This window comes from Pocillopora damicornis, chromosome 2 (assembly GCF_964200805.1).
Source record: "Pocillopora damicornis chromosome 2, jaPocDami1.2, whole genome shotgun sequence".
In the NCBI taxonomy this organism is placed as follows: Eukaryota; Metazoa; Cnidaria; class Anthozoa; order Scleractinia; family Pocilloporidae; genus Pocillopora; species Pocillopora damicornis.
In genome coordinates, this window is record NC_142671.1 from 27,248,068 (window position 1) to 27,265,154 (window position 17,087).

Below are 17,087 nucleotides of genomic sequence, written 5' to 3' on the forward strand. Positions count from 1 at the left end.
CACCACAAAAGGGGAAATTGGATACCTGTCAGTGCTCTTGTTGTTGACTCGAACATCAAACCTGTGCTCATCGCTAGCAGTAAAATCTCTGCGTCTGATGTGATTCCAGGCTGTCTATGCCAACACATGTCACAAATATATGTAGCTTTTCATTTCTCACAACAATTAACAGTCAACAGAGGTCCTCATTGGTGCGTTCATTACAACCCGAATGAGCTATTGCAACAGCTTTCTGAATATATCAGCAGTTTTTTTTATACCTAAGCTGCAGCGGATAAAGAATGCTCGGGATTGGTTTTTAATTACATTGGCTTCCGATAAGAAAAAGAATGGAGTTTAAAATACTTCTAATTACTTTAATTTATGATTCGTTAAACTAGAAATTTTTTAGCTCCTTGTTACCAAATTATGATCTCAGAATTTCCAATGACAGACCCGTTCTTAGTCATAGCTGTTTTCAGTCTGAAGCTAGCCTAAGTGAACTTGTTTTGATAAAATTCTTGAATGCAGTTCCTCTGAATAAAGGGAGTGCAAATACAATAGAAATCGCATTTTTATAGATATTTTTAATCAGGGCGTTTTATTGTAGTTTATTTCTCTTAATTATGATGTTGTCTTTGTGATAACCTTTCATTCATATTCCCTTCTCTTCATAGCTTTAGTTGATTGTAATATTTTAACTCTTAAACTGTGATGCGCATTTGAAAATTTGGGAAATGGGGAAATATTCAAACACGCTGATGAACGAACTGGAGTTGAGCTGTCGATGTAACAGTGGCTGACACTGTAAAAAGATGGTTTCGCGCTTCGTTTTAAAATTAATATATCACAACAGCTGATTCGGACAGTTTTTCGATTTTAAAATTTCGATAAAAAGTTCCACTAAGGACATGTTCTGTCGATTGGAATCGTTAGTACGCGGCATTTTGCAAAAACTTTCTATTAGTTTGAAAGAAACCTTGATACAACGTGCTGATCCACGTATTTTGCAAAAAAAGCAAGTGTTCGAAGCGACCGAAAATAAGTCACGATGGCTCTTCCTTTAAAACAACCTCGTGTTAAAGAATAATGTTGGGTCAGTCCGTAGTTATGTATATGAATTATAATCCAGATTAAAAAGAATATCTGCATAGCGTATGACAAAGTATATAATTAAAAAAACTCTGTGTACCATTTAAATAATGTGCAACTACTTTTAACGTTATCGGATATATCTCGCTAAAAAAATTAACCTGACCTTACCAATATTCCATTCTTCGAGTAGCATTGTTTATTGAGCATTTTCTCAGGTTGATACTTTCTGCACATCCGAGTAGAGGTAATAATTTCAAACCATGAGACACATAATATTTAAATTACTTGGCTGGAATGGAAATCTAATCCAAAATTTGAAGAAGCAATGAACAGATTGTTAAAATAAACTTTATGTGCTATCCTCTGACCCCTGCATGGTCCAACATTCAAACATCTGAAGCTGTTTACCGATTTGAAATGTCTCATAAGGATCAACGTCGCTCGGGATCATGATCGATTCATTGTTTATTCAGCTTCCTTTATTAAATTGAATTGAACTTGCTTATTGATAAACTCAACGAAATATTTTAAATCATCTTAGAAGATGTATCCTTTCAACTCCTCTGGACACACATTTCAACAGTTACTTTAAGGAACCCTTGGGCTAAATTTTTTCTACTGAGTAAAGAATAACGATACGGCGGAAAAACTATTTCGTTACCGTTAGCTGTTATACAAACTTTGTGAAACATGAGGCTTTATGTGATCTTATTGAGCAGTTATAGACGGTTAGAAAGCTGTGGCTCGAGCTATTGGGTGTTTGGCTCCATAGTTGACCAAATTCTTTCAGAACTATTAACTTCAGAAATATTAGCTGAATTTTCATTTGAGTCACGAGCACTAATTTTCTATTGAGTGACATCCATTCAAGACTAGCGGTTATACTGGGCGTTTTCAGCGCTGGTTGTCTGTATGTGGTCCTCAGTAGTATTGTAGAGACTAAATGACTGTAAGTATATGAAAATCACATATGTGGAGTTTATATGAAATAATTCATATTTGTACTGCGGTTGTAGATGAAAGTGGAAATGTGATCATCGCAGTAAATTTTCCAATTTAAGCAATTGGAAAGAAGAAGCCTGAAAAAAATCAGGGCTTCAACGGGATTCGAACCCGTGACCTCCGCGATACCGGTGCGATGCTCTACCAACTGAGCTATGAAGCCACACATTGGGAGCGAGGTCAATTTATTGAGTTCATATCTTCCCGTGCAGTGAAATGATGTGGAGTTTATATGAAAAAATTCATATTTGTACTGCGGTTGTAGATGAAAGTGGAAATGTGATCATCGCAGTAAATTTTCCAATTTAAGCAATTGGAGCAATTTAAGAAATTGGAAATTCATCTACAACCGCAGTACAAATATGAATTATTTCATATAAACTCCACATCATTTCACTGCACGGGAAGATATGAACTCAATAAATTGACCTCGCTCCCAATGTGTGGCTTCATAGCTCAGTTGGTAGAGCATCGCACCGGTATCGCGGAGGTCACGGGTTCGAATCCCGTTGAAGCCCTGATTTTTTTAAGGCTTCTTCTTTCCAATTGCTTAAATTGGAAAATTTACTGCGATGATCACATTTCCACTTTCAAAATCACATATGTACACAGCGGATAACGAAATGAATATGGAAGCGATCCTCGTAGTAATGTACACTATTTAACCAGCAGTTGAAAATAAGGCCCGAAAAAATTTAGCAGTAGTAAAAACAAGGTTCAAATCCCGTACAGGCCTGAATTTTATTCAGGCCCTATTTTCACCTCTGCCAAAGTAGCGTTTATTACTGTGTGACGATAGGTTTTCGCTCGCTACACTGGAATTTTCGGAAAAAACGTACAAACGGGGGAAAATAGCTCGGTAGAGACCACTCGCCACGATTTCCTGGCACACGGAGATCTGCTTCGAGTCAGCTTGAACGGACGTCAAGAAAGAGACAGCATTTTGGGTCCACAGTAGTTTTATTCTAAGGTCAGGCCAACAAGCGACATGACCTCTATCGTACTCAAGTTTGTAATCATCAAAGCTGTACAAGGTACTTGCTTAAGAACTAACTGGTGTGAGGTGCTACTGTTACACAAATCGCAATATTTGAATATGGACACAAAAAGAGCGGAAAAAGGTCTCTTTGAAGTTAAACGAAAACTGCTCAAATATTCCATCTGTTTCTACGACGGAAAGAATTTCGAAATTAAGAAGACGGATGCAATAAACTCTAGACCATTACAGTAGGAAACTTAGGTGCGAATTCACAGCTATAGTATAGAAAATAATACCTATCTTGATTACAGCAGAACAGCTTAGGAAATAAAAACGAAAAAGCAATTAAAAGTTTCTGCTTATCTATGCAAAGTTGGTGTGGAAACTATCGTATGAAAAGAATTTAAAGTTACGAGTATAAACTCAGCTGCCAACTACAGTGAAAACCAATTTTTCCAGGAAGACCATTAACACCTATATTTACCTAAAAAAACCATGTAATAAATAACAAAAGTGCCGACAAGCAGGTGTATATGATGAAAGCGAGTCACAACAAAAATCTATTCAAAAGCTACTGTGGTTTTTATACATTTTTTTGATTTATTAAAATGAAAGGACTTGAAATGGTTAAATGTGAAAGTTTACGAATAAATATGTTCCGAATAACACACACGGGAAAATCAGAAAATTTTCCCGTGACAACTGCGAGGATCGCTTCCAAATTCATTTTTTTATCCGCAGTTCACATATATAATTTTCATATACTTACTGTCATTTATTTATCACTTCACGGGTTTTATTTGGAACCAACATAATAACCAGCTCCAAGTTGACTTGTTAGCTCAGTTGGTAGAGCGCTGCACCGATATCGCAGAGGTCACGGGTTAAAATCCCGTGCAGGCCTGAATTTTTTTTTTCAGGCCTTACTTTCACTAAACTGCTTAAGAGTTGTTCATTACTTCGAGGATCGCTTCCATACTCATTGTATAGACCGTTTTCACGGCATTATGAGCGGTTTTGTGGCAACTAACGTCGAGCATTCACCAGAGGTGTTGTAGCGGTTGTATTCAAAAGCTCTCGTGATGTCTTCAAGCGGTTACCTTAGACTGTTTATCAAACTGTTTCCAAGCGGTTGTCTTCAGGCCTTCATCACCGCTGTTGAAGCGCTTGCATTAAACCGTTCCTGAGCGGTTTATCAGCTATTGCCTCCTGGTGGTCTCGCAACGAATGTGCTTCTGATCCCCTACTGCCTCCTATAGGAGGCGAAGCCTCATAAGTTGTCGAGATTAGAGAGTGAGAGAGTGATACAATAGAATTCTGATCTTGACGCAATTTTTAACCGATGTTTACCGGTGCCGCTACTTATTATTATTGACACTACGCCACAGTGAGAGTCACCCAGACAAATGGCTTATCCACAGGACGCATGACAGTTGGCAACATCGAAAAAAGTTCTTTATAGACTGTTAACAAGTTTATCTCCTTTCCTGAATTAAAGCCAAGCACAATTTTTAAATCTCTATTCGAGACTCTTACTTCCCATCACTGGTCTCATTGCCGGGTTGTAGGAATTACGAGTAGTAGAGTGCGGGTGTTCCGTGACGTCACTCTTTTGCAAGAAAATATATAATGACTTTTTATTGGTTGGCCCCTTTTGCCGATTCTTTCGTCAATTCTGACTGGCTAGGGTTGGCCTAAGAGCGGCCGCATTTTGGATTCTCTGTAGTTTATTTAGTTGGTTGTTAGGCAACCCATATAGCAGGCTGTTACAGAAGTCCAAACGGCTAGTTACAAAAGCATTTACTAGAATCTTTGTACATTCAAAGTTAAGAGATTTTCTTATCCTTCTGATGTTGTATAAGTGAAAAAGTGCAGTTTTACAGATGCTATTTATATGAGTATCCATCTTAAGTTGTCCATCGAACCAGCAGCCAAGGTTCTTGACTCTGCTGGCTGGGGTGATGCTACTTTCACCTACCTGCATGGAGTCTATGTTGACTTTGGCAAGTTGTTGTCTTTTTCCGATGATAATAAATTCCGTTTTATAGTCGTTTAGCCTTAGTCTGTCTTGAAGCATCCATTTTCTAATGTCCGCAATGCAGTTTTGCATAGCCGATAAAGCGGCCGACTGCTCAGCTCTAGAATCGGCATTGAAGGATATATACAATTGCGTTTCGTCGGCGTAGGTGTGCACATCTGGTAGGTGACGTTCGATGATCTTAAACAGTTTGCTTGAGTATAGGACGAACAGTAGAGGGCCAAGACAGGAACCCTGAGGTACACTGCATTTTGTTTGGAATTTATTCGATGTTCCACAATTGATGGAGACGGACTGGGATCTGTTGTGAAGATAGGACTCAAACCAGTAGTACACATGCCCCGTAATGGCGATTGAGTAGAATTGTGTGGTCCACAGTATCAAAAGCCGCACTGAGGTAGAGAAGTATAAGCAAAGTGACAAGTTGTTGGTTCATGTTAAGTAAGATGTCATTTTTCACTCGTAGCAGAGCAGTTTCTGTACTGTGGAATTCACAGTACGCAGATTGTGCTTTAGGGTAGAGCTTGTTTGTAATGAGGTAATCATGTGTTTGGGCAAACACAGCTCGCTCGGTAAGTTTTGAAGCAAATGATAGATTGCTTATGGGTCGCAGATTGGAAAACAATGCCTGGGCGCCAGTCTTCTTCAATCTCGGTTTAACATCAGCAAGCTTCCAGTCATCAGGGAGGGTTCCGCATTGTAGAGAAAGGTTAATCATCCTAAAGATCACTGGTAGGGGGGCGTCAAGACACTCAACTACCAGGGGAGTAGGCATAGGGTCAAGGTGACAGGTCTTCTTGCTCGATTTCCCAATTAAACTCTTAACGTCCTTCTGACTCAGGATTTTGAAGGAGGCTAGCTGAGCTGAGTTTGAATGTGGTGGCTCAAACGATGGACTCGAGTCTGTAGTAGCAGCTGTGTCGAGCTTGGTTCGAATGCGCTCAATTTTCTGTACGAAAAACTTGCCGATATCGTTAGCTAATTTTGTGTCGTCGTGGTAACCCGTAAAATTCAGGTCCACCTCCTGGTCAAAGAGCGTTTTTGCAGACCAGAAGAGCTTGCGCGAGTCGCTGCAGTTTGCCTGTATAAAGTTGGTGTAGTAGTCAGATCGTGCTCTTTTAATAACATAGGTAGCCAGGTTTTTCTTGGCCTTAAAATCTAACAGATCACTATGGAGCCTTGTTCCTTGCCTTGCCTTGTTTGCATTTCCTCTCCGCGCGCCTCTTTTCCTTTTTTGTAGACTTTACTCCATCATTGAACCAAGGAACAGTTGGTCTTTTAACTACGGTCTTAGTGATAGCTGGTGCATAGTGGTCAAGGACTGATTTGAATGTGTTGTTATAGGCATTGACCAGACTATCGAGGTTGTATGAAAGCAGGTTTTTACAGAGATCGGTATCAGAAATCTCGTTCCGTAGGAGCTTCTTATTGATAGACCTAATTTTCCTGAAATTTATATCCGATCTTTTAAGGGCAGGTTTGCACACTTGGAGTTTGGAATAGACTGGCATGTGGTCAGAAAATAGATAAACGGTCCATGGGCTGCAAATATCAAGCTGGTCAGACAATCTTGTAATAATAAGATCAAGGGTGTGCCCGCTGATGTGAGTGGGAGCGGTAACATGCTACTTTAGACCAGTACTCTCGAGTATTTCGCGCGGTCTAACTGCATCAGTGTCAGCTTCCTCGTCCATGTGTATGTTAAAGTCCCCAGTAATTAACAGATGGCTTGAGCAAAGAACTGCAGGTTCGAGAAATGCTGAGAACTCTTGGAAGAAGACAATTGTGGTGACGGCCGGGATGTGTGTCAGGTGTTCTGTAGACGATAATAAGGTGGATCCGGTCGGTTTCAGACTTAATATCCCACTCAGAGTACTCAAATGATCGCAGTTCAGCGGTAGCTCCTTTTTTCACAGTTAGGTTTTCCCTGAACAGTACTCCAGTCCCTTCCCCTGTTCGACTAGTTCGTGGATAGTCTAGAAGTTTGTAGCCAACAGGCGTGCAGAGTGTTCACGAGGCTGACTCCATCGGATAAAACCATGTTTCTGTTAGAGCAACCACATCTGGTTTGTATTCAGAAACAAGATCGGTAAACTCGCCGGCTTTGTTATTCAAGGATTGTGCATTGAGTAAGCAAAAGTTCAAGTCGATAGAGGGATGATCTTGAGTCATATTGCCGTTAGATCGAGTTAGTGGCCTTAGAATGTTGTTATTATGTGCCAGTTCCCACCAAAGGCGCACGCAGAGTCGCTGAACTCGCATCCATGAGATTCCTAAGGGAAAGGATCAGACTGACACAGTAGGCCAAGGGAGATGCAAAGGAGGATACAGAATCCACAGCACAGAGCATAACATCCGCTCTCTCGACAAACGACGCCAACAGGCTACTAGAGCAGATTAAGACCAACACCAAACGGGTCTTCAACACCACCAAAGACAGACATAAGCAGAAGTTTGAAAAACTCATTTGAGAAAAACAGGCGACTGTGTCACCGGTTGACACACTGTATGTTAACAAAGCTAACTGGGTGGTTAATTTATCTTCTAGGTCCCTTAGCGATGCCGAGAGAGCCCTACTGAAGAAAGGACTGAACTTCGCCGTAACTCCTGCGAATACTCCTGCCATAGAGATCATCGCCATGGTCGAAGCAGCCGTAAGACAACTCGACGCAGAACAAGCAGATACTGTCAGAGGAGCTGTTAACGGTATCCTTCAACAGGCGGAACAACAAGAGCCTAACATCACGAAGGAGATGCGAGATGCACTTAAAAGCCTGAGAGAAGACGAGTCCATCATGGTTCTCCCAGCGGACAAAGGGCGCGTTAGCGTATACCGACACCTACCGAACTAGGATGTCTACGCATATTGAGAACGGACCATACCAGCTCCTCGAAAAAGATCCGTCAGACCTGCAAGTTGTCCGAAAAGCTGCTTACCTTGAAGGGAAGCGGATATCTACCAGAGGCCGTTTACAACAAGATAAGACCCCGACACAAACAGCCGCCTAGAATATACGGCTTACCGTTCGGCTGCCGGACGTTTAGTCACATAAATTAAAGCTAGTTGTTTCTTGCAGCGATTCTTTCGACTGAGAAAAGAGTCGCTCTTTCTTCACGCTTTAAGCATAATTATCTCGTAAAGAAATCTGCATCAAATGATCCAACTTTTTTCGTCGACCGTGACATTGTTTACAAATGCAAGCAGAAACCGCGCAGACTGTCGTAAGCGCGGTGCTAATCGAACATCGTCCTCTTCTTACTACACACAAAAAAATCCCTCATAATCTTTTCCTATATCCTAAAAGCAAAGCATATATTTGAAATCGGTCGCTGAATTGCAAATTTACCCGAAAAATGGAAAATGAATTCACTTCAGTTTTGTTGTTTATCGCGATAACCTTCTTGCTAACACGTGCCACTTCACAAACAAATATTATCAAATGACATTATTTTGCATAAATTAGAGTGGCGACACGGAACACGATTAGTCCGTGTCAGGTTTCCGTAGACGTTCCCTCGCTTCCGTTCCGCCTTGGAGGGAGGGTACTGTACGTAGGCTAGGGTGTCAAATGGTTTTTTAACATAGAGCGAGCGCAATTTTTTCATGATAGATTTCCCATATCAAGGGTGATATGACTTTAAAATAACACTTAGCACTTTATTTCCAGTTCTCCGCGATGTCTCCTTTTTACCTCTTGAATACCACGTAGGCATATTGTCGTTCAACATCGTGAACAGCGAAACCTCTGACGGCGGGACGCTTAAATTCTAACCGGAACTTTCTACGCTATCAAACTTTTGTACTCAGGTTTTTTGGACAAATCTTGAACTATTCCGCTAAGAGATATCACCAGATAACATCACGTCAAAGAAGGTAAACCACACAAAGAAGTTCATTGATCAAGGTTTTAGTCCGATTGAATTGATACTAAAAAAGAACGCGTGACAAAAAAAAACATCACACTGGTCATCCACAGAGGTTATAAAAGCTGTGGCTAAGAGTAAAGTCGAGCACATAACAAATTAAAGCTAATTCAGTTATTTTGTGGAAAACAAAGCAATAGAAAGCTGAGACATGTATCCGTTTGAACGTTACGCACAAAGCACTAGATGAAAACGGTGCCTAATGAAAGACTCTCGAGTTCTATTGAACCCTTTAAAAAATTACTTTGAACGGTCTAATACTTATGAGTTTAAGTTTTTTTAAATTAAAAAGTTTTCACTGATGCATCGACTACCTTTGGATCATTATTATTTCTTTTTAGGTTTAATTACGACCTCCCACTAAATTTGTTCTCCATTCCATCACCGAGAGCGACAATCTTACTACCTAAATGGCTATTTATCTTGAGCATCCAGTCATGGTGTCCAACTAAAGGCGTTCAGGAAGTCATATTGTTTCCGTCAGCGATGCCGCACTTTCCACAAATTATAGTGCGTGTGTATGTTGTGGCAATAATTGGGGAACAAAAGTTGGAGTCACGTGATGAGTCGCATTCTTCATGATCAAGTTAAATTAAGGTCAAAAAAATATCTGAAAAAATTTTCAATTTTGCCAAAGGTAACAGTAGAATCAATAGTATGATACCAAGCTGATGTGAACTTTCAAGATCTAAGCGAAGTAGTCTGAGTTGCTGTCTTTACAAATCAAAAGACTCTGAATTATGACAGACGGATCAAAATCAACCAAAAGAGACTGATGAACTGTTATAAATCTGGAAATCAAACGATAGATATCACAGAGCTGACCAATTAATTATAAAGAGCCGAACTTTATTCGTTCAAAGAACACGTGACTATGTACTTTATTCCGTTTGATGACTTACGCCCACGGTTACAAAACGTTTGTCTCAGAAGACGACATTATTTCTTTCGAAACTTCCTTTTAACCGGACAATCGCGCCCAATGACTGGTAAATGTTCATGAGGTCCTCGCCATAACCGGATACACGATAAAAAAAAAAACAAAAAACAATAGCTTTTTTTTATGATAGAAAGAATTGATGGATTCTAATGTTGCAGACTTATATCTACGTCGCTTGATGGTTTTTATCTCATATGTCCGGCTATATTGCTGTCATTCCTGTAAGCAACACCTCATGGGTTGGGGAGGAGTCAGTTCAGCATCCATGCACTCTTTCTTTCTCTTATTTCATCCCGACACTTACCTGGGTAAGGTGTAGACCTTGATCTACTTTTGGTCCCTTAAAACAATTATAAAATCAAAGTTTAACAGTCTTACTTACAGGTGCAGAGAAGCATATTGGGAGACGCTGATGCCGGTAAAAACTCTTGAAGATAGATTCTTTAATTGGTTGTTGGACAAGTCCCTGTAATCAACAATTACAACAACAAAGTGTAAGCTATTACACAAAGGATTATTTCCTGCTTAATGAATAAAAGTGTTTGACTTCATCTTGATGTGATAGGGGCTATTTCATATTTCTTCAATGACTCTCCAAATTAAATTTAACTTGGCTTTAACCGCACTGAGCTGTTGCTGTTGCTGAATAATATTGTTTACTTGGTATTTTGTGGAGGTGGTAACACCTGCTAATCTTACTAAAAGAAACAATTTCTCAATCATGAGAAAGACGATTTTCCTCTAATTGAGTGGAGTTGAAATGATATTTTAAATTTAGGGAAGTGTTAAAAAGAATATTAAATCAACTACGCGTGCTCTCTTTAACGTCCGAGTTGTCTTTCATTCAAACATTTTAAGCTGTAGAACACAACCCTTTATTTCAAAATTATATTCAACTGCACAAAGTAGAGTACAAATATGGCGCGAATGGAGCACAAGTGAATCACAATTATCCTACGATATTGTACAGTTGGTTATTTTGTACAGTAAAAAAAACCTGTTTAACTGGACGGCGGTACGCGCTACGCTTCTCTTTCCGCTTTGCTTTTCCCGCCTTATAAAAAATTAGCAGAGAAACTCGGCAGAAAAAGCAGTTGGATAATGAACAACTTATTAGACATTTTGGTGTGTAGTATCGCTTAATGGTCGTTTCTTTTAAAATCTAGGGCTGTACAACAATATATCTCAATAGAATATAGCTTAGTTCTGGTTCATCGATTTGAAATGTCTCCTAAGAAATATTGGTTGTAACGGTAACGTAATAAATGATCATGTAGTTTGACTTTTCTCTCATAGGAGATGTTCCAGTTTTTTTGACTTGTCTTGAGACAAACTCATATCATACAATCGGTCTGCGTAGAGAGTCTTGATAGTCCATCGCGGTCTGACTATGTGGTCAGAAAGATATAGTTTTGTTTGCTGAGCTTCATTTCAAAACCTAGATAAAACTCGGGTAGTTATAGACTAAAAAAAAATCTTTGTTGGCTTATCCTTAATGATAGTAAAGTTCAGATGTAACAAGCGCTGGTTGAAAGAAGGATGTTACTAAAAGCAGAAATGGAGAATGGAGAATGGAAAAATGAAAAGGGAAATTGAAAATGGGAAATTCATTTTTAATTTTTTTGCTTGTTTGGTTTAGATTTGCTTTTTACAATGAGGAACAGATGGTTTTTCTCGATATCCACGTTTTCTTCCAAAAACGTTCAGTGGCAAAATTCAAGGAACCGAGTTAACTGATGATAAGGAAACAAAAATAAAGTGGTCCATCGCGGCTACCTCATCATGGTGATCTTCAGTCATCGCATTAAACAGCGGCAAGCCTCTGAAATCCATCGTCTACCTTTCGAGTGAACAACTAAAAGCTTATCTGAGATCCTTTCCGATGCATCGAGTGAAAGGCTTCGTCAGTTACAGCAGCTGAATTTTAAATCCTTAGAGGTTTCCACCGATCAATTTAACAACGATAGAGGATGGGCGACAGTCGATCGACAGACGATCGAGACTTTTCTTGAGAGAATCTTGATGATCACGTTGATCATCCTAGATGCTAAATCCTTTACGAGCTGACTCCTCACGTGGACTCTGTTTCTTCGTAAAGCGTCTTAATGTAGTTCCATCTCATATGATTTTCAGTCTGAAAGCTTCTGTACGATACCCTTCTGCCTCCTTTTTTCAGTTTAAGTAGCCATGGTTTTACTCAAAAGATTTCACTGGCTCTCAATGGATTTAGGCCACGCGCATGTTTTATATATTTGCAATAATGTGTTTGATACTGGTGCTGCATGAAAAGATTTATGCATCTCCCATCTATCACTGAACGGGCAAATTAAACACAATAAACAGTAATGTAAAAGTTTAACATTCTACCTCATTTATCTCACACAATGTAACAATAGTTTTGAGAAGGCAGTAAAAACACGCATGATCAGTCCAAAAGTCAATCACAATGTCGCAACGCAACAGTATACGTAACTAGCCGCAGTTGTTAACTAAACGTGCATTTCTATCATACGGTTTTATTGTAGTGCAAACTTTTCTTTTGATCGCAATTTAGTCTTTGTAGTAACTTTTTATTTATGTTCCCTTCTCTTCATAGCTTTAGTTGCTTGTAATATTTTAACTCTTAAATAGCCTGATTCTCATAGAGTGCGAAGTTGTTCCCCTGCTCTCTTCTCTCCCCGTCAACGTACAGTGCCCCGCGCGAAATCGTGTTCAGGGCGCTTCTACCCTATGTGATTGGATAACTCAATTGTGCGAAAATATATTTATTATCACAACGGAAATTTTCGACACGAGATGTGAACGAATCTCGTTCATGCTCATTGCTTTTCCCTGTTTTTTTTTTAAATGAAAAGTTATTTGAAAACGCCACGTTAAGACTATCGGATGTCTACCGCTGAATGATAAGGCGGAATTTTCAAGCCTCTCACCAACTCTCACCGTTCTTTGATCATCTATCGATCATCGATCCTTGATCATCGAATCCAATCCAATTTTATTATTCCATTCCTTACGGCTTAGACTTAACTTCTTTAATGTTGTCTGTTGTTATTCTTTTAAGGTAAGCTTTTCAGTTTCTCGTAGTTCAGCTACTGTGGTGGTGACTATTTTTACCTTGTTCTTCATGAAAGTTCCTCTCACATAATTTATCAATCTGACTGCTCTTTCCCAGCCGGGGAACCTTGACACGCCGTTAATGCGGCTAAACTTCTTCAGAAGTCGTGCGCACAATAGCCTTAACTTGAAGTTCTCATGCCTGATTATCGAAAATGTCTACTCCTAAAACTAGAATTTTCTCCCCTATAGGAAGCAGGCCCTCTGAGACAATTAGATTTGATTAGTCCCTCGCCATTTCCTCGACATCTCCCTGGGGCGTGATCGGCTGGATTACTCTTGGTCTTAATGTATCGAGAATATGAAAGTTATTTATAAAACTTTTGAGCTTGATTAAAGAGCAGTGTGAGGCTGGAAAGGAAAATGCTCGCCGAAGCACAGATTAAGACTACGAAATTTAATTGTTTTTTTTTTTCAATCTGGAGACAGCTGAACCAGAGAATCGAGAAAAGTCTAGTAATCCCAGTGGCAAAGAAGCATGTGTGAACGTTCACCGAAGGCTGCGAAATCAATCTTTTTATAACTTTGGAGACGGCTGAACCAGAGAATCGAGAAACGGCTACCAATCACAGTGGCAAAGGAGCATGTGTGTATGCAACATATAGAGACAGATTAGTTTGCGCAGTGGCGTGTAGTCGTGATTGCATCACCGGCTCAATTTGTCTCCGTTTTCTATTTGCTCTGCGCTGTTGTTTAAATCACTCCCTTTTTTATCCGGATGATTTCGTTTCCTGTGTATGTCGTGTCCTAAACATTGATGAAGGCACGGAGATCTCGGATAGAGTAGATATGCATCATACAAGCTATCAGTCAGCGTTGAGTTCGACCCAATATCTTGAAATTTCATCTTCCATAAGAAGGCATAGTGACTTTACTTGTCGGAGATCTTACACACCATACTCCGCTTTTAACCTCACTCGCCTTCACTCCGCAGCTAGTGGCGACACTAGTTGCTGGTCCACTTATCACGACTTTAACAACAAATAGTTGTACTTTGAAACGTAGACGACGGAACCATCACAACCATTCCAATCTTGCTCAGATTAACTGTGTATCCGATCTTCATCAGACACAACGGCCGTACTAATCTGACTGTGTGCACGCTGAATGCTCGCTCTATTGCGAACAAATCTGCATTTCGTGGAAAAGGAAAACATCTGTCATCTGTACTGGTTTCTAATGGTTATCCTTTTTTCTTTCTTGCAGAAACTTACCAAGATCGGAAAACCAAACAACAGTGCCGAACCCACCAACGAGTTCAAAGCCACTGCGGTTTTACCTTATGTTAAAGGTCTATCCGAACAGCTTCGCCGCTGCATACAACAACAAGGCGTACGCGCTGTTTTCAAGTCGGAGACTACGCTAAGATCTCAGTAAGTACGACGAAAAGACGCTGTCGACTCGGCTAAAGAAGATGGTGTAGTTTACAGGATTCCCTGTGAATGCGGCAAGGTGGTTTTTCGCAAACTCTAATTTCGTTCAAGAACGTCTTTTGAATGTTCCGAATGGTCTCCATCAAAACTTCGAAATTCACGCCTTACACTGGCTATAATATATCGTCGACCGTAATCTTAGAACCAATCTTGTGACTATTATCAGTTTTATCGTGATCCTCTTTTCTTAACTGGTGATTTCGACATGAGCTTTGATGATCACAATCACACGGAGGCTTGTCATTTCTTTGATTTATTGGAGTTGATATCATTAAATCGACGCGTGTCGGAATCAACACATGAACTGGGCCATGGATGTGATAATTAAGCGGAACTCAGATAACTTTATCAGTGGTCAACGTATGCCAGACATCCTGTTTTCGGATAATCTGACACTGCCATTCAAACTGAAAACAGCTTGACCACCCGCTGTGAGAGAGAAATGCCATTCAAACTGAAAACAGCGTGACCACCCTTAAAGTTAGCCTTGTTTCATTTAGGAAGTTGCGATCATTTGATATGGACGCATTTCTTGCTATGAAAAGTATCAAACACTGCGTAAGGGACACCCGTTCGAGGATGTTGAACGATAATAACGGAACAACATTTGCCATATAACATCGCTTATTTTTTTAATTACGTTGGCTACCGATAAGAAACAGAATGGAGTTTGAAATATTTCCAACTACTTTTATGATTCGTTAAATTAAAAGTTTTCGGCTCCCTCTTACCTAATTATGATCTCAGAATTTCTAAAAACAAATTCCTCTTAATTCATACCTGTTTTCACTCTGAAGCTAACCTATAGGTGGATAATTTTTACTGCTCTTTTTAAATTCTTGAATGCACTTCCTCTGAACATAGGGGGTGCAAATACAATCGAAATCGCTCAATGGACATTTTTAATCAAAGCGATTAACTGTAGTTCAAATTTCTCTTTTAATTATAATGTAGTCTTTGTGGTAACCTTTCATTCATATTCCCTTTTCTTCATAGCTTTAGTTGATTGTAATATTAACTCTTAAACTGTGATGCACATTTGAAAATGTGATGGAATTTGCGCATCTGGATTCATCATCATTATTATTATTGTCATTATCATTATTATTAATCTTAAATGGAGTGGTGAACGGACGTGCCACGCCTTGCTCCGTTATTTTTAAGTACCATTTTATTATTTTTATCTCTTTTAACCGTTTCACCCTCAATACGTATCCATTATAACATCTATTAGACAATTGCAACACGTCGGTACAAATTTGGTTGGAAAGTTAAAGTGTATATGACACGAAAATTTTTTTACTGTTTTTAGGTACTTAGATTTATAAGATAAACGGTTTCAGAGTGAAAATTTGACAAAAAATGGTTTTAAGCATTTTTTTTTCCGTTCGAACTTCGCGCGAACGCGGCCTGAAATTTGTCTCCTCGACCGCGCGGCCAAAAAGTCACATGAGCTGAGGCTGTGACGTCAGGTTGTTATACTCTCACTTGACGACATGGCGGAAAAGAAGCTAGTGAGGGAAGGTGGACGCTATTGTGTCGCCGGAGCGCCCAACAATCAAAGCTGTACGAACACCAACTACACGCGAGGCATCTCGATGCACCAATTTACCGTGGATCGCGCTGTGAGAGAGAAATGGTTGAAATTTGTGCAGCGCCACCGAGTAGATTTTCAAAGAGCCGATTTCAAAGCATGCCTCATTGTGTTCCGTCCATTTCGAGAGAGGTTGTTACGAAAACAGCTTGGCATTTACTCTGGAGGGTATGGCGAACGCGAAGCGGAATAAAGTTCTCATCAAGGGCTCTATTCCCACAATACATGCAGTTGTGTCAGAAGTTTCGGAAGAATTAACGGATCGCAAGAAGCGTCAGGTAAGCAGTGATTTCCAGTCATCTTTCGACAAGGTCAAACGTAATCGATCAGAATTTATTATATTTTGGCTATAGTTGAGACGTGATGTATCGACAGAGTACGAGATGGAAGCGAAAAAGAGGAAAGTCGAAGAGGCGAGAGCATCAAGTTCTAACTCGTTAGATTTTCACGACGTTGTTGATGATAGAGTTGAGAAAAATCCGTGCTCCGATTCAAGTGACATTCATGAGAGCTCCATCAATACAGTTTCCCCTGCATCCAACGTTACAATTGCTGCTCCTCTTCTGGCATGTACCACCCATTTGACTTCACCAGTTGCCTCAATATCCGCAAATATTAGCTGTACAACGCTGATCAGTGAAACACCTCTCTCCGCTGTTACTCCATTCTGAATTTTAACTCCACTGCAAGGCAGCTCTTGTGTAGACTGCATGCAAAAATAAAAAGTGAGAACCTTGCAGAACAAGTTAGGCGCTTGAAGACCGCAGTAAAAGAACAGAAAAAGGAGATAAGGGAGCTAAAAAGTGTGAGTACTGAAATAAACCATCCTATTATTTTGTTTATTCTCTTGTACCTTCGCATCATGTAGAAAATCATTGTCCACATTCAACACACATTAATACATTATTATGCTGTGAATTACTCAAACATACGTGTTTAAGGATTTTTCATTCATGAAGACAACAACTTTTGAATCCCCTTTGATGGTT

General features: G+C 39.7%; 3 pseudogenes across 2 annotated transcripts in view; all 3 read left to right on the forward strand.

The window, feature by feature from the left end:
* The first annotated feature begins 6,785 nt into the window (after positions 1-6,785).
* On the forward strand, positions 6,786-8,151 carry LOC149050566 (uncharacterized; annotated as a pseudogene).
* Positions 8,152-16,000: 7,849 nt separating this feature from the next.
* Positions 16,001-16,881, forward strand: LOC149050567 (uncharacterized; annotated as a pseudogene). Its single transcript, XR_016184205.1, has 2 exons — positions 16,001-16,376; positions 16,452-16,881. The product of XR_016184205.1 is annotated as an uncharacterized LOC149050567 (transcript).
* Positions 16,772-17,087, forward strand: part of LOC149050568 (uncharacterized) — a 195,225-nt pseudogene continuing 194,909 nt past the window's right edge. The window contains exon 1 of the transcript XR_016182692.1: positions 16,772-16,903. The product of XR_016182692.1 is annotated as an uncharacterized LOC149050568 (transcript). The remainder of the gene's footprint in view (positions 16,904-17,087) is intronic.